Genomic DNA, 18,865 nt, shown 5'->3' on the forward strand with positions numbered 1-18,865 from the left:
GCAAGGAATGCCATGACACGCAGAGGTGTTCCCCACGTAGGGAGCCACACACGTAAGGAGAGCTGCCCAGCATGAAAAAAAAAGTGCACCCTGCCCAGGAGTGGTGCCGCACGCACAGAGAGCTAATGCAGCAAGATGGTGCAACAAAAAGAGACACAGATTCTGGGTGCCGCTGACAAGAATACAAGTGGACACAGAAGAACACACAGCGAATGGACACAAAGCAAACAACTGGGGGGGGGGATAAATAAATAATTAAATATTTTAAAAAAACAAAACATAAAAGGTTCCCATATACCTTACACCCCACCCCGCTCCTCCCACATAAACAACCTCTTTCATCATTGTGGCATATTCATTGCATTTGGCATATTCATTGAATACATTTTGGAGTACTGCTGCACTACATGGATTATAGTTTTTACATTGTATTTTACACTCTCCCCAAGTCCATTCAGTGGGTTATGGCAGGATATATAATGTCCAGCATCTGTCCCTGGACAGATAAAAATATCATTTAGGACAACTCCAAGTCCCCAAAATGCCCCCACATCACATCTCTTCTTCCTTCTCCCTGCCCTCAGCAACCACCGTGGCCACTGTCTCCACATCAATGATAAAATTTCTTCCATTGCTAGAGTCACAATAGTTCTATAGTATAATACCAGTAAGTCCAATCTAATCTATACTCTATTCCTCCATCCTGTGAACCCTGGGATGGTGATGTCCAGTCCACCTCTACATCGAGAGGAGGCTTTGATCCCACGTGCCTGATATGTGATTCTCCTGCTTGCAGTTGTAGGGGCTCTCAGTTCCCTGGTGTGGTGGTTGACCATTTTCACCTCCCTGTTAGCTGTAAGCTGACCTGGGTAAATCCAATGAAATTGTTTTTAAATGTTCTGGTCAACCATGGAAAAGAGGATAGACTCAATCCCAATGCAGTGGGGAACCATTTAAAAAATTTAAGTTATGCGAACAGACTTGCGTGTCAGCAAAATTTCTCAGGCTGCAATATGGAAAATGAATGGTAAAGAATAAGACTAGTGGCAGAGAGCCAGTTATAGAACCACACTAGTAATTTAAGTGAAAGATGACAGTCTGATCTACAGGTTGCATGAGAATGGAAAGAAATAAATTCTAGAACTGGAAGGCAGAAAGTAGAACCAAAGAGTCTTGACAAAATGTGCAGAATAATAAGACAAGCAAGACTGTCAGGTCTTGAGCCACTGGGTAGATGATGGCTCTGTTTATTGAAATAGAAATCACTGGAAAATGAGGCCTTGGGGAGTAAAATAGTGAATTCCATTTTGGCTATGTTGAGTTTTATCTGCTTGTGTGAAACCTGCAAGTGTAGACATCTGTAAATAGTGAGATTCTTTAGGACCAAACTTAGATGATACATCTGGACTGAAGGTATAGATTAGCATCATCTGCACAGAGATGGTAGTTGGAGCCATAGAATGAGTGAGTTTTCTGAGAGAATGGAGAGAACAAAGCACGGGCCCAGGTAGATTCTAATAGGACTGGGAGAAGATACTGCATGGGAAGCAAAGACATGACCAGAGAGAAAATGGGGAGTATAGTAGCATAGAAACCAAGAGATAGAGTCAATTCATCAGTGAAGTTAAATGCTCTCCTCAGAATTTATCCAAAGAAACTAATTAAGAATGAGCACAAAGATTTGCTTCAAGATTATCTCAATATTGTTTCTAATGGGAAAATATTGGTGGTATGGGGAGGGGAAGACTGACAAGATAATTGTTAAGTAAATGATGGTACAGCAATACAATGGAATATTGTATGGTCTCTAAAATCACATTTCTGAAAATGTGAATGACATGAAAATGTCAAGTAGAAAAGGCTTTGTTTATATAGTATGATCTCACTTTTGCCTTGAAAATTACACTTAATTATACTTATATATTCATGGACTATTTAGACCATAAGGATTTACACCAAAATGTTAACACCAAAATGTGGAGAATGGATTAGAAAGAGGCAAGACAGGGTGGTGGAATTACTGGATGGGTGGTTTTTATTGCTTATTGTTTTTTTCTCATTTTCCATTATGAACATATATTCCTTTTTTTTTTCTTGTTAGGGGAGTTGTGGGCTTATGGAACAATCACGCATAAAATACAGCATTCCCATATACCACCTCACCAAGAAGACCTTGCATTGGTGTGGAACATTTGTTACAATTGACGATAGCACATTTTTATAATTGTACTAGTACTAAAGTCTATGATTTAACTTAGGGGTCACTGTTTGTGGAACATATATTCCTTTTATTATAAAAATTTTCATGGGTTTTTGGTTAAGTAACTTAGGGCATATAACATATAATATCTAGTGATTAAATATAGTTCTGAAAACTAGGTAGCAACGTGCAAAAATATGTGTGCTATAACATTAAGTTATATAACTCAATATAGGAAACAGCTTACATAAGAACTAGGGAGAAAGGGGATGTGGCTCAACTGATGGAGCACCCTCCTACCATATAGGAGGTCCATGGTTCAGTACCCAGGGCCTCCTGTCCTGTGTGGTGAGCTGGCCCATGCGCAGTGCTGCCGCACAAGGAGTGCTGTGCCACGCAGGGGTATCCCCTGCGTAGGGGTGCCCCACGTGCAAGGAGTGCACACCACAAGGAGAGCCACCTAGCGCGATAAAAGCACAGCCTACCCAGGAATGGAACCGCACACATGGAGAGCTGATGCAGCAAGATGATGCAACAGAAAGAGACACAGATTCCTGGTGCCGCCTTACAAGAATGCAAGAGGACACAGAAGAACACAGTGAATGGACACGGAGAGCAGATAATGGGGGGCGGTGAGGGGAAGGGGAGAGAAATAAAAATAAATCTTTAAAAAAAAAAGAACCAGGGAGAAGGGGCCAAGGTGTCCAAGAGCAAAATGTGAGCACAAATCAAGGAAAGGCTGACTAGTCCCTGTGGTCATATCATACATGAATCCCCATACTTTAATTCTTGTTCGTTGCTCCAGCAGAGTCAACATGTAGATGAAGAGAAGTCCTGGGAACATCCGACACGTTGTCCTTGTTCTATGGCCTCCATACATGCTTGGGCCTAGCACAAGGGCACACACGAGCAGGGGAAAAAGAAACAGCTGAAATCCAGCCCTGTGTGCTAAGCCAAGCACCCTAAATCTAGACTTCATCAGCCAGACAGGAGGTTTCCTTTTTTTAGTATGTCTACCCAGAGGAAGCACATTTTTCTAACTGGAGCAAAGCATTCTTATATTTCAAGGTGACCCAAGTGAAGATTAGGTTAGGAATCTTCAACCATGGAAGCAAAGCTATGATAACTTGGGGTCATCCTCAGTGGGGCCCTATAACAAGACACAATTTAATTGAAAATGGATTTCAGCACTTTTTTTTTTGGTGGCATATTCTACACATTGAGAAAATTGTTATGAAAGCTTTCTATTATGAAAAATTTGTACAGTACTTAAGCCTATACGTGTTTACTAAGACTTCATAATCCCATCCCCTTACCTCCTCTCACCACTCCCACCCCCATCTTCATTTACTGATTTAGTAGACTATTGCAAACCAGAAGGCAGCAATATAACTACTTGGCTTCCTTCATGTCAATTTAGTTACCCAAACAAAGGATTATATTAACAGCTAAGTTTTGTCCTGCAGATAATGTTGAAACTAAAATTGTTTTCAAAGTAAAAATTTGCATATGAAAGGAAAATATAACCAAGAAAAGCGTAAAATGAAGATTCCTATTCTTTACTCCAATTTCAAAAGCAAAAAACCAAGCAAACTAACTGGGAAACTGAATTTTCCAGCCCTTCTAGGATGACTAGAAGAAAAAAAAATCAGGCAAAATAATTAATTCTTTTATATTGGAAAGGAGCTAAAAAGGAGAGACAGGAACAGAGATGAACTTTCAACCCAAACAAAGGCAAATCCAGCTGTGAAAGGCATGTCCTGCCAAGGCTTAGAGAAGGGACAGTCCTCTGCTTCCCCCCACATCAAGGCTGAAACAATACACAATGTCTCTCAATTTTTCAGCTTGGCCTTGGTTGGAAATGCTACACTGGAACTGATGAGAGCTGGCGTGGGGGATGGAGCTAGACCTTCAGCGTGGTGCGGGCTTCCGTGTGCTCTCCATGTTGCCCTCGCTCTCCAGCTCGTAAGTTGTTAAAAATGCAGGATCTCATCCCTCTAAAGATTCCAATCCAGGAGATCCAAGATGGGACCAAACAATCGACATTTTTAATAAGCACCGCAGTTACTATCTTATCCAAAACTCTTTATAGCTGGTGAGATTACTAATTAACATATTACAGAAACTGAGACAAATATCTTGCATCTATGGTGATGTGAAGGAATTTAAACATTCCACAAGGCAGTGATTTAGTGGACGCTGTGATGTGCTGCCCAGAAGCCCCTTATTGTCCTTGCCACTGGAGGTGCTGCCAGCAAACAGCTCTTAAGCTGTCTAACACTTCTCCAGGAATTGCTCCCATCTGGGAGGTGGCCTGAACACCATGAGTGTCAATATGAATATTTAAGACCCAGCACTGACGCCATTTGGGGACAGCTCTGAAGGGCCATCCATCTTCTGAGTTCCCAATGGGGTTGGCTGGAACCTTCGTTAGGACTGCCTCTCATCCCAACCCCTTCCTCTGCCTAATAAAGCTTTCCTTTCCTTCCACCACAAATACTGATCCCAAATCTCTAGCTCAGACCATTTACAAAGACACCTAGCCTGCATCAGATGGTAAACTGGCACAATGGCTTTGGAGGGCTAGTTGGCAATATCTATCAAAGTTTTAAATAAAACACCTACCCTATGACCCAAGACTTTCCTAGTAGGAGTTTATACTATGGAAATATTCAATGGCATTTTAGCCTTTGTGAGAAAGCATAAGACAGATCTTTTTAAAATTATTTGGAATGATCTCATAGACATATTCTTAGGTACAGTCTGCTATTAATATCTTTGCATATGTCTCTCAGCACAACTATGGGATATTTTCTCCAGAATATATCCTGAGCTGGTCAGTACTGCACATCTTCAATTTTACGAGATGTAGTTGATTAGATTATTGTTGCCAATTTTTCAGTCCCTTCCTTTTCCTTATGATCTTGTAATTCACTAGAATGGGCAGAATATATTTCCCAGCCCAACTGATGTCTTGGCCATTTGACCAATGAAATGTGGTGGAAGGGACTGCGTGCCAGTTCTGAACCTTAGCTTTAAGAAGCACTGCATTTTTCATCTACCCTCTTACACTGCTGAAGTCCATCATTAGAAGAGCATGCTGATAGGAAGCGGACTTGGCCCAGTGGTTAGGGCATCCGTCTACCACATGGGAGGTCCGTGGTTCAAACCCCGGGCCTCCTTGACCGGTGTGCAGCTGGCCCACTTGCAGTGCTAATGCGTGCAAGGAAGGAGTGCTCTGCCACGCAGGGGTGTCCCCGCGTAGGGGAGCCACACGCGCGAGGAGTGCAGTCCGTAAGGAGAGCCACCCAATGTGAAAGAAAGTGCAGCCTGCCTAAGAATGGCACCACACACAGAGAGCTGACACAGCAATGTGATGCAACAAAAAGAAACACAGATTCCTATGCCGCTGACAACAGAAGCAGACAAAGAAGAACACGCAGCGAATAGACACAGAGAACAGACAACTGGGGCGGGGGGAAGGGAGAGAAATAAATAAATCTTTTTTTTTTTTAAGAAAAGAGCATGCTGCAGGTAGGACTGGATCAAGGAGAATGTAGGGACACATCAAACAGATCTGAACCCAACTCAAAGCCTGGAAGTAAGCACCATCCATTCATAAATACATGAATGAGAAAAAGAAATGCTTGTTTTTGCAAATAACTGAGTTATTTTTTCTTTTGTATTTAAGTATAGCATTTACAGAAAAGTACATAAAGTCCTCTTAATATTAAGAACAGAGTTTGATGAAATTCTAATACATATAAACCTACATAACTACCACCCACATCAAGATGTAAAGCATTTCCAACACCCCAGCAGGCTCCCCTTGGTCCCCCTCCCAGCCAATACCTACCCTCAGAGGTAACCACTATTCTGAGGTCATAAATTGCCTATTTTTGAACTTCATGTAAATGGAATAATGCAGTACATACTATTTTGTATCTGGCTTCTTTTGCTCAACTTTGTATGTGAGAGACTCATCCATGTTATTGAGTGTAGAAGTAGTTGGGTTTTTTTTATTGCTGTTTTATGTTCCATTGTATAAAAATGCCATAATTTCTTTGTCCCTTCTACTGATGAACATTTGGGACCATTATTTTTAAAAAGCTGCTATGAACATATTTTTTGGTGTACATATGTACTCATTCTTCTTGTGCACTAGAAGTGGGCATGCTGGATGTGATGGTTTAGAGCTATGTACCCCAGAAAAACATGTTCTTAAACTTAATCCATTCCTGTGAGTGTGAACTCATTGTAACTAGGACCTTTTGAGATTACTTCAGTTATGGTGTGGAACAATTCAGTAAGGATGAGTCTGAATCCTGTTGCTGGAGTCCTTTATGAGCAGAATGAAATTCAAACAGGAAAGAAAAAAAGCCACAGAGGGAGCAGGCAGAAGCTGAAAATCAAGGGAACCCAGAAAAGAAGGGAGAGGTCAGAAAAGGCTGCCATGTGCATTGTCATGTGACAAAGGAGCCAAGTACCAATGATTACTGGCAGGCAGCTCCAGAACATTACAGTCTTGGGAGAAAGTGTCACCTTGATGACTCGTGACATGAATTTCTCCAAGCCTCAAAACTGTGTGCCAGTAAATTTCCACTATTTAAACCAACCCATTTGCATGGTAGTTGCTTTAGTAACAAGGAAACTAAAACACTGGGTGACAGGAGAGGCATAAATTTAGCTTTTGAAGATATGGCCAAACAGTTTTCCAAAGTTCTATCAATTTCTCTCCCACCAGCAGTGAGTGAGAGGTCTTGTTTCTCAATATCCTCACTTGATACTTTGTATTACCAGTCTTTTTCATTTTAGCCATTATGATGGGTGTGGAGTGCATAACTCACTGTGGATTTAATTTGCATTTCACTGATGGTAGGATTGAACATTTTTTTAAAATGGAAATATAATTCATATACCTTAAAACTCACCCTTTTAAAATGTACGATTAAGTGTGGGTTTTTTTTAGTATATTCAAAAGTTGTGTTATATTGTGCAACCATCACCACTATCTAATTCTAAAATATTTTCATTGTTCTAAAAAGAAACTCTGTATCCAGACCCTAATAACTGCTAACCTACTTTCTGCCTCTATGGATTTGTGTATTCTGGACATTTCATATAAACGGAATCCTAAAACATGTGGCCTTTTGTGTCTCACTTCTTTTGCTCAGCATGTTTCCAAGGTTTTTCCATGTTGTAGGATATAGGAGTACTTCTTCCTTTTTATTGCCAAGTAATATTCCCTTGCATGAATTTATTGTATTTTGTTTATCCATTATCAGTTGATGGACATTTGGGTAGTTTCCACTTTTGGGATATTTCGAATAATGCTGCTATGAAAATTCTTGTACAATTTTTTGTATATGAATATGGTTTTTTTTATTTTCTTGGGTATATAGCAGTAGAATTCCTGGATCAAATGGGAATTCTTATTTGAATTTTTGAGAAATTGTCAAATTGTTTTCCACAGTGGCTGGACCATATTTTCATTCCCATCAGTAATACATGAGGGTTCCAACGTCTCTACATCCTCACCGACACTTACTAACTCTTTTTATTATTATAATCATCCTAGTGGGTTTGAAGTAAAATTTCATTGTGGTTTTCTTATGTATTTGCCCAATGGCTAATGATTTTGAGCATCTTTTCATGTACTCATTGGTCATTTGTATATCTTCTTTGGAAAGATATCTATTCACATCTCTTGTCCATTTGAAAAAAAATGGGTTGTCTTTTTAATATTGAGTTATAAGGATTCTGTTTTATAGCTTGTTTAATTCTTTTTATTTAAACTAAGGTACAGAAAATAGTACATAAAGTGAATAACTGCTATCTAGATTCAACAATTATCAATATTTTATTAAAATTGATTCATTTAAGCTCCCCTTTCCTTTTCTTTTCTTTTTTCCCCCAAGTACTTTTATAAAAACAATAGCAATAGAACCAGCAAGATGGCAGCAGAGTAAGCAACTCCTAGAGTCAGCTCCTGCTACAGGGCAGTTAGTAAATACCCAGAGCTATCTGGAGCTAGCTGAAGCAACTGTCTGGGGGCTCTGGGAGACCAGAAGAACATCCTGCAATATACTTGAAGGAATGGATGGAGTACACTGCCCGTCTGCAGAGAAGATTCATAAGTAGAACGCTCCACACCGTGGAGGCTGGTACCCATCCTCCATTGGAGGCACAAGCTGCCTCAGGAGTTTTTCCATGGCTGGAATCGAAAACTCCACTTCCCCAAAATGGGGGAGGAAGAGACAGTTGGACACCACCTTCAGCTACTGATGAATGGCTAAGAAATTCAGCAGGCTAAAGTATAATCCTGAGAACAGCTAAATTTGAACCTGTCCAAGCCAGAAAGACACCGGTAGCTGCCATCTTAACTCCGTGCCTGGCATGAGGGGAAGTGGGGCAGACTGAAAATCACAGTGCTGGTGGAGACTGGCTTCTTTCCATCCAGTTCAGATTGCAGCTCTAGCCTAGGCCCTAGCCCCACCATCAGTGGGGAGGAAGCTGGGGGGACCTGTGCTAGCCTCTCTGGGAAATTACCAACCAAGCCGTGGAGCACAGTGATCATTCTACTTTGACAGCACAGGCTGCCCCAGGAGCTATTCTGTGGCTGGAATTTGAAGCTCCATTTGCCAAAAACTGGAGGAGGAGACAGTTGGCTACCAATTTTGGTTACTGTTTGGTGGGTTCAGATGGCTAGAGTATAACTCTAAGAACAAATAAAGTTTGAACTTGTCCAGGTCAAAAAGAGGTTGGTAGCTACCATTTTGACTCTGCCCCCAGCAGGAGGGGAAGTTGGGCTGACTGAAAATCACACTGATGGTAGGAACTGGTTTCTTTCACCCAGATCAGCCAGCAGCCCCAGCCTAGGCATCAGGCCCACTTCTGGCAGGGAGGAAACTGGTGGGCCCAGCACTAGCCTATCCAGGTAATTGCAGGTACCTTTGACTGGCACAGACTGAATAATAAGAAGTCTATAGGTGCAACCATGGTCATCTTGGACCTGCATTGCATAGATTGCTGCCCACACCAGCAGCTCCATCCCTGCTCCAGGAAGGGGAGAAAGGGAATTGAAGCTTCATCAGTCTTTCTGGGCAACTAGAGTCTAGGCCTGCACAACTTTGATTATTCCACATATCTGTGACTCTGTCCCTACCCCCGGCAAAGGAGAAAGTTGGGAGAAGCTTCTTCAGTCCCTGGAGTAATGAGGGCGGCTTGAGCCTCCACAGCTTACAGCACCAACTACATCCTTGGCTCCTACTGCACAACTAGCAAGGGAGAAAGGGCAGGAAGCCCTAAACTAAAGAGAAAAACTGTAACCAAAATTAATACTCTAGTAAGCCAGATACCAAAACACCAACATAAAATTATAATCCACACCAAGAAACAGGAAGATATGGCCCAGTTAAAGGAACAAGATAAGCCTCCAGACAACATAAAGGATTTGAGACAACAAATCATAGATGTTCAAACAAATCTCTTTAATAAATTCAACAAGATGCCTAAAGAGATTAAGGATATTAAGAAGACATTGAATGAGCACACAGAAGAATTTGAAGGCATACATAGGAAAATAGCAGATCTTATGGGAATGAAAGACGCGATAAATGAAATTTAAAAAACATTGGAATCTTATAATAGCAGATTTGAAGAGGCAGAAGAAAGACTTGGTGAGCTTGAAGAAATGGCTTCTGAAAGTGAATGTACAAAAGAATAGAAATGGCTTCTGAAAGTGAACATACAAAAGAATAGATGAAGAAAAGAAAGGAAAGGGAAACGGACTTTGGCCCAGTGGTTAGGGCGTCCGTCTACCACATGGGAGGTCCGCGGTTCAAACCCCGGGCCTCCTTGACCCGTGTGGAGCTGGCCATGCGCAGTGCTGATGTGCGCAAGGAGTGCCGTGCCACGCAAGGGTGTCCCCAGCGTGGGGGAGCCCCACGCGCAAGGAGTGCGCCCGTGAGGAAAGCCGCCCAGCGTGAAAAGAAAGAGCAGCCTGCCCAGGAATGGCGCCGCCCACACTTCCCGTGCCGCTGACGACAACAGAAGCAGACAAAGAAACAAGACGCAGCAAATAGACACCAAGAACAGACAACCAGGGGAGGGGGGGAAATTAAATAAATAAATAAAACTTAAAAAAAAAAGAAAGGAAAAAATTGAACAAGGTCTCAGGGAACTAAATGACAGCAAAAGGTGTGCAAACATACATGTCATGGGCATCCCAGAAGAAGAAGAGAAGGGAAAAGGAGCAGAAGGAATATTTGAAGAAATAATGGTAGAAAATGTCTCAGCCCTATTGAAGGACATAGATATCCATGTCCAAGAAGCGCAACGTGCTCCCAACCAAAAAAATCTGAATGGACCAACTCTGAGACACATACTAATCAAAATGTCAAATGCCAAAGATGGAGAGAATTCTGAGAACAGCAAGAGAAAGGTAATGTATAACATATAAAGGATACCCAATAAGATTAAGTGCTAATTTCTCACCAGAAACCATGAATGCAAGAAAACAGTGGTGTAATGTATTTAAGATTCTACAAGAGAAAAACTTCCAGCCAAGAATCTTATATCCAGCAAGATTGTCTTTCAAAAATTAGGGTGGGTTTAGAATATTCACAGATAAACAGAAACTGAGAGAATTTCTAAGCAAGAGACCAGATTTTCAGGAAATGCTAAAGGGTGTGCTAGTGACTGAAAAGAAAAGAAAGGAGAGAGAGGCCTAGAAGAGAGTCTAGAAATGAAGATTATATCAATAAAAGTAACTAAAAGTGTCAAAAGAATGGTGAGAATAAAATATGACAGATAAAACTCATAGGAATAAACTTAACCAATGATATAAAGCACTTGTATTCAGAAAACTAAAACTCAGTGTTAAAAGAAATTTAAAAAGACCTAAATAACTGGAAGAACATTCCATGCTTATGGATTGGAAGACTAAATATCATTAAGATGTCATTTCTACTCAAATTGATGTGCATTTTCAATGCAACCTGAATAAAAAGTCCACCAGCATTTTTTAAAATTGAAAACACAATTATTAAATTTATTTGAAAGGGTAAGTGGTCTGAATAGCCAGAAACATCTTAAATAGGAAAAATGAACTCTCCTCTCTAGACTTTAAATTATATTACCTAGCTATAGTGGTAAAAACAGCATGGTACTGGCATAAAGACAGACACATAGACCAATGGAACCAAATGGATGGTTCAGAAATAAACCCTCACTATGGTCAAGTGATTTCTCACTAGCCTGTCAAACCCACACAGCACAAATGGTGCTGAAGAACTTGGTACTGTGCCAAGGTGTTGTTTGGGAATTCTGCACATGTGCATGATTGTTTTATAAGTTTATAACTTCTGTCATAAAAAATATATTTAAAAAATAATAGGGTGGGTTGGTGGAAAAATACACCAAATATAAGATAAGGACTATAATTAGTAGTAAGATTTTGACAATATTCTTTCATAATTTGTAGCAAACATCTCATGACAATGGAAGGTGTTGGTGGAGGGTTGATGTATGGGACCCTAATGATGTTATGCATGCTTGCTTTCTAAGTTCACAACTTTTACTTTACTCTTACTGTTTATGTATGTTCATATATAAGTGATAAAAAGATAATAATATAGGGGGTTGGGGGAAAATACTTTGGTTAGTAGTAATATTTTAACAATGCTCTTTAATCATTAGTTAAAAAGGTTTAAGAACAATGTAAATTATTAGTGGTAGTGTGAGGTGTGAGAGTCCTGTATGATGTTATATATGTTTGTTTTGTAAGTTCACAACTCTTACTGTACACTTATTGTTTATGTATGTTTATGTATGAGTGATATACTTCAATAAATTTTTTTTAAAAAATCATTAAAAGCCATAGCAATACAATTTTACCCCTATATATTTTACTGTGAATCCCTAAGAATGAGGAAATTTCCTTAATCATAAAGTTATCACACCTAAAAAACTCCTTGGTATCACCTAACACCCAGCTATACTCACATTTCCCCTGCTGAGATATGAAAGTCTTTTTCAGTTGTTTAAATCACAATCCAAAAAAAGATCCACATGTTGACTGACTGTTTTCAAAAGGATAAAGATATTTTGGGTGAGGGTGGGAAAACAAGGAGAAAGTATATCAGCATCATGTCAGAATGGGGGGTGGCGGGGGAAAGACTTAAGGTATAAAGTTTTGTTCAAAGTAGGGAAAGATCTGAAAGTTAACCTTGGTGCTTTCAATGATGCATGTGTATGTGTATTCACACACACATATATGAAAGTAATTTGGGAAGCAGACTTGGCCCAGTGGGTAGGGCGTCCATCTACCACATGGGAGGTCTGTGGTTCAAATCCCGGGCCTCCTTGACCCGTGTGGAGCTGGCCCATGTGCAGCACTGATGCGCGCAAGGAGTGCTGTTCCACGCAGGGGTGTCCCCTGTGAAGGGGAGCCCTGTGCCCAATGAGTGCAGCCTGTAAGCAGAGCCACCCAGCGCAAAAGAAAGTGCAGCCTGCCCAGGAATGGCGCCGCACACACAGAGAGCTGACACGACAAGATGATGCAACGAAAAGAAACACAGATTCCCGTGCCGCTGACAACAACAGAAGCAGACAAAAAGAAGAATACACAGCAAATGGACACAGGGAACAGACAACTGGGGCGGGAGGGGGGGAAGGGAAGAGAAATAAATAAAATCTTTAAAAAAAAAAAAAAGAAAAAATTTTGTCTTCATAACTCTCTTTCAAGTTAAGTATTATCTTCATTTTGCAAATCCACTGCTGGAAATTAGCAGAACCTAGATAAAAACCCAGAGCCTTTTGGTTAAGTTAGTGTAGTGTCCCAAAGTGAAAGCATGTACATGTGAACATCCCTTTTTGCTAGTCAGAGAGAAAATAGTACTTAATATTTCTTATTTAAGTATAAAGCATACCTGTGGCAAAAATTTAAACCTTGCTAGTTTACCAGTGATTGAAGGATTGAAGACATTCCCTTGTCATGATGTTTTTGCTAGCTTTGCTATCACAGAAAGTTTACTTTGCTGACTCTGTTTTCTTAATTTTAATCTCATTTTTTAAAAGGACATCTGAGTTTTTAAAAAAATTGCAATACCTGGCGCATATTTAAGGTTCAATAAATATTAGTTATATTTGAAAGAAAATTCTGCATAAAAATAACTATACCATCATGCCCACATATTCTTTTACTGTCCAGTGTTTCATCTTTTATTCTCTGGCATGATAGATAATGGTAATATATCTATTATAAATAAGATTTTCTAATTATTCTCAATATTAATAAGGCACCATCCTATAAAATACTAATGTACAATAGTTGAGAACATAGGATAAAATGGAACTCACGTAGAGCAAATGATTTTTAAGAAAGCTGACGTGGTGGCTGTTGGGTATAATAGAAAAAAAATGTTTCTACCTGACATGTTAAAGGTCCCCAAATGCTTACCCTCTCCCTGTGATACTCATCCATCCCTTTTAACTGTGCCCCGTGGTAAAAACTAAAGATGCAATCTCCCCATGCCCTTGTAGAAAATGCTTTATATATGTATAGAGACGAAGCAACGTGAACCAGTTCTGTTTGGGGTAATCCCTTGCAAACTCCATCAGCACTTACTGATAAACTGAAACAATAGCCCTCACAGAGAGCACTGTGCCAAGGTCCATGACAGATAACACTCAACAATGTCCCTGTAAGGGAGATGTTACGAGCAATGTTTTATAGATAGTTGTTGAAACAAAATGAATTACTACTTTCTTCTTAAATTGTGAAATTGTAATAGTAATAATAATAACTGGGGCAGCAGATTGGATTTGCTCACAAATTAATAGCCTATGTACCTTCAATTTAAAAAGCAAACAAACCAACAACAAAAAACCCTTTTGAAATTGTTCAGCCTACCAGGTTCTCATTTACAACCTGTTCCTGTGCAGATTGTGAGAGATTATGAATCAGGTTCTATGTAGATAAAGGTCTAAGAGGTCCAGTAAAATTGTCAATGCAAGTTATAGCTGAGACTTCTTGGTCAAGTTATACAAGTTATACAAGTCATAGTCCAGGAAAATACCAATGCCTTTGGGTTGTAAGTGCTCTTGGTATATTCTGGATACTAGACCTTTATCAGATATATGATTTGCAAGTATTTCCCCCATTCTATGGATTGTCTTTCACTTTCTTTGATTGACAAAAGTTTTAAATTCTGATGAAAGTCATTGTATCTATTTTTCTTTAGTTGTGCTTTTGTGTCGTATCTAAGAAACCATTGCCCAACCCAAGTTATATACAAAATTATGTCACATAGCTGTGCATCTATGTTTCCTTATAATAGTTTATAGTTTTAACTCTTACATTTAGGGCTTTGATTCATTTTAAGTTGATTTTTGTATATGGTGTGAGGTAGGGGCCCATCTTCATTCTTTTGTATATGGATATCCAGTTTCCCCAGCATCAATTGTTGAGGAGACTATTCTTTCCCAATTGAGTGGTCTTTGCTCCCTATCAGAATTCACTTGGCCGTAAATGTGAGGGTTGATTTTTAAACTTTCAATTCAATTCCATTAGTCTATAAGTCTGTTTTTGTAATGGTACCATGCTGTTTTGATTACTCTTATTTTGCAGTAAGTTTTAAGGTAAGAAAGTGTGAGTTCTCCAAATGCATTCTTCTTTTTCAAGATGGCTTTGGCTGTTCAGGACCTTTTACCCTTCCATGTGATTTTTACTTATGTATTTTTTTTTAAGGAGGTCCTGGGGATTGAACCCACAACCTTATACATGGGAAGCAGGTACTCAAACCACTGAGCTATATCCGCTTCCCAATGAGAGTTGGTTTTTTCATTTGTTTGTTTGTTTTTTTATGAGGTAACAGGGATTGAACCCAGGACCTCATACATGGGAAGCATGCACTCAACCACTTGAGGTACATCCGGTCCTCATTCCTTATAAATTTGATGATTGACTTTTCTATTTCTACAAAGAAGGAATTCTACTGAATCTGTAGATCAATGTGGAGTATTACTATCATAACAATATTGAGTCTTCCAATCCATGAACACTGGAGGTCCTTCCATTTATTTAGGTCTTCTTTAATTTCTTTCAAAGTAGTTTTGTAGTTTTCATTGTACAAGTCTTATACTTAGTTAACATTACTCCTAAGTAGTTTGCTTTTTGATGCTATTGTAAAGGGAATTTTCTTGATTTCATTTTCTGATTATTCACTGATAATATATAGAAATAAAACTGATTTTTGTGTATTGATTCGTATATTGATTTTGTATTCTGTAGCTTCGCGTATGGTGCTGGGAATTGAACACAGGACCTCATACATGGGAAGCAGGCACTCAACCACTTGAGCTACAGCCACTCCCCTGTTGTGTACTTTTATCATGAAAGAATGTTGGATTTTGTCAAATGCTTTTTCTGTGTCTATTGAGATGATTGTGTGGCTTTTTATTCTATTAAATGGTGTTTTGTATTGACTGGTATTTTTATGTTGACCCAATGTTGCATTCTTGGAATAAATCTCACTTTTATATGGTGCTGTGTTTGCATCTCTATTCATAATGATATTGGTCTATAATTTTCTTTTTTGTGATGTCTTCAGCTGTCTTTGGTGTTAGAGTAGTCTGGCCACATAGTCTTCCTCTGATTTTTTGTTGTTTTGGTTTTTTTGGAGAAGAATATAAGAAAGAGTGCTGTTACTTCTTCACTATTTTATTTTTTTCTGTAAAATTTGAGTAATGTCCCCTCTTTCATTCCTGATTTTAGTTATTTGAGTCCTCTTTCTTTCTTTTTTGGTCAATCTAGCTCAAGGTTTGTCAATTTTGTTGATTTTTTTTAAAACCCCACTTTTGATTTCATTGTTTTTCTCTATTTCATATATTTCTCCTTTAATATTTACTTCTTCTCCTGGCATATATGACTTTGCATTTTCTCTCCCAACCTTTCCCACTCTTTCCCCTTCCCCAAATTGTAGACGCAATCCTAATTAGTTAAAAAGGCAAGTATGAAGGAAAGTTTAAAATAGCCACAAATAAACAGAAACTAAGAGAGTTCCTAAAAAGAAACCTCCTTTGCAGGAAATATTAAAGGGAGCTTTACAGTCCAAAAGGAAAAAACAGGAGAGAGAGGCTTGGAGGAAAGTATAGAAAGCAATAATAGCAGAAAGGAAAACCAAAAGAGTAAAAAGACAGATGAAAATAAGATATGAAATATGAAAACCAAAGAATAAAAATGGTGGAAATAAATAATGCACTTTCAGTAATATCATTTAATATGAATGGATTAAACTCTCCAATCAAAATATATAGGCTACAGAATGGATTAAAAGCCTAGTCATCCATATTCTGCCTATAAGAGACTCATCTTAGACCCAGGGATACAAATCAGCTGAAATTGAAAGGTTAGAAAAAGATACTCCATGCAAACAGTAACCAAAAAAAGAGCAGGGGTAGCTATACTAATACCAGACAAAGCAGACTTTAAGTGCAAAAAAGTTATGAGAGCTACAGAATGCCATTATATATTAATAAAAGGAACAATCTGCCAGTAAGAAATAACAGTCATAAATGTCTACGCACCTAACCAAGGTGCCCCAAAATATATGAGACAAACTCTGGCAAAACTGAAGGGAGAAATAGACATCTCTACAATAATGGTTGGAAACTTCAACACACCACTTACATCATTACGTAGAACAACTAGACAGATGATTAACAAGGAAACAGAGAACTTGAACAATATGATAAATAAACTCGACCAAACAGGCATATACAGAATATCCCAAATCAGTGGGTTATACATTCTTCTCAAGTGTTTATGGATTTTTCTCCAGGATAAACCACATGTTAAGTCACAAGGCAGGTCTCAATGAATATAAGAAAATTGAAATTATACAGAGCACCTTCTCAGATCATAGTGGAATGAAACTGGAAATCAATACTAGATGAGAAAGGGGAAAATATTCAAACATGGGGAGGCTAAACCACACACACCTAAACAATCAGTGGGTCAAAGAAGAAATTATAACTGAAATTAGTAGAAGTATTGAGACTAATGAAAATGAAAAGGCACTGCTGAGAGGGAAATTTACAGCCTGAAACACCTATATAAAAAAGAAGGAAGAGTTAAAAATCAAAGATCTAATAGAACAACTGGAGAAACTAGAAAAAGGACAGCAAACCATTCCTGAAGCAAGCAGAAGGAAAGAAATAATATTAAAGCATAAGTAAATAAAATTGAAAACAACAACAAACAACAACAAAAACAATAGAAAAAATCAACAAAACCAAAAGCTGGTTCTTTGAGAATAGCAATAAGATTGACAAACCCTTAGCTAGACTAACAAAGAAAAAAGAGAAGATGCAAATAAATAAAATAAAAAATGAAAGAGGGGAAATTACAACTGACCCCACAGAAATAATAAGGATCATAAGAAAATATTATGAGAAATTGTATGCCAACAAACTAGGCAACCTAGATGAAATGGACAAATTCCTAGAAACCCACAAACAACCTACATTGACTGTACAAGAAATACAAGAACTTAAACCAATTACATTTAAAGACATTGACTCCATCATCAAAACTCTCACAACAAAGAAAAGCCCAGGACAAAATGGCTTCACGGGTGAATTCTACCAAGCATTTTGAAAAGAATTAAGACTAAACCTGTTTAGACTCTTCCAAAAAATTGAAGAGGAGGGAAAATTACCTAACACATTTTATGAAGCCAACATCACCCTAATACCAAAGCCAGATGAAGATACTACAAGAAGGAAAGTTACAGACCAATCTCTCTAATGAATGTAGATTGAAGATTCTCAGCACAACACTTGCTAATAGATTACAAACATCATACCAAAAGAATGATATACAGTGACCAAGTGAGATTTATCCCTGGCATGCAAGGGTGGTTCTACATAAGAAAATCAATTAATGTAGGACACCACATTAACAAATTGAAGGGGGAAAAAACAGATGATCTTTTCTATGTAAAAGAAAAGACATTTGATAAAATTCAGCTTCCTGTTTTGAAAAAAAAAAAAAAAAACTTCAAAAGATAGAAATAGAAGGAAAATTCCTCTATATCGTTAAAGGCATATATGAAAAACCCACAGTCAACATCATACTCAATGGAGAAAGGTTGAAAGCTTTCCCTCTAAAATTGGGAACAAGACAAGGATACCCACTGTCACCACTGTTATTCAACACTGTGCTAGAAATTCTGGCTAGAGCAATTAGACAAGAAAAACAAAGGCATCCAAATAGAAAAAAAGGAAGTGAAACTCTCACTATTTATAGATGACATGGTATATTTAGAAAATTCTGAAATGTCTATGACACCGCTCTCAAGCTAGTAAACAAGTTCAGCAAAGTGTCAGGGTACAAGATCAATATGCAAAAATCAGTAATGTTTCCATACCCTGGTTCTGAACAATCTGAGGAGGAAATAAGGGGGGGAAATCCACTTACAGTAGCAACAAAAAGACTCAAATACTTAGGAATCAATTTAACCAAAGAAGTACAAGACCTATATGCAGAAAACTGCACAACAATGCTAAAAGAAATCAATGAAGAACTAAACAAATGGAAGACATTCCATGTTCATGGATTGGAAGATTAAATATCATGAATATGTCAATCCTACCCAAACT

The sequence above is a fragment of the Dasypus novemcinctus genome, chromosome 2, assembly GCF_030445035.2.
Source record: "Dasypus novemcinctus isolate mDasNov1 chromosome 2, mDasNov1.1.hap2, whole genome shotgun sequence".
In the NCBI taxonomy this organism is placed as follows: domain Eukaryota; kingdom Metazoa; phylum Chordata; class Mammalia; order Cingulata; family Dasypodidae; genus Dasypus; species Dasypus novemcinctus.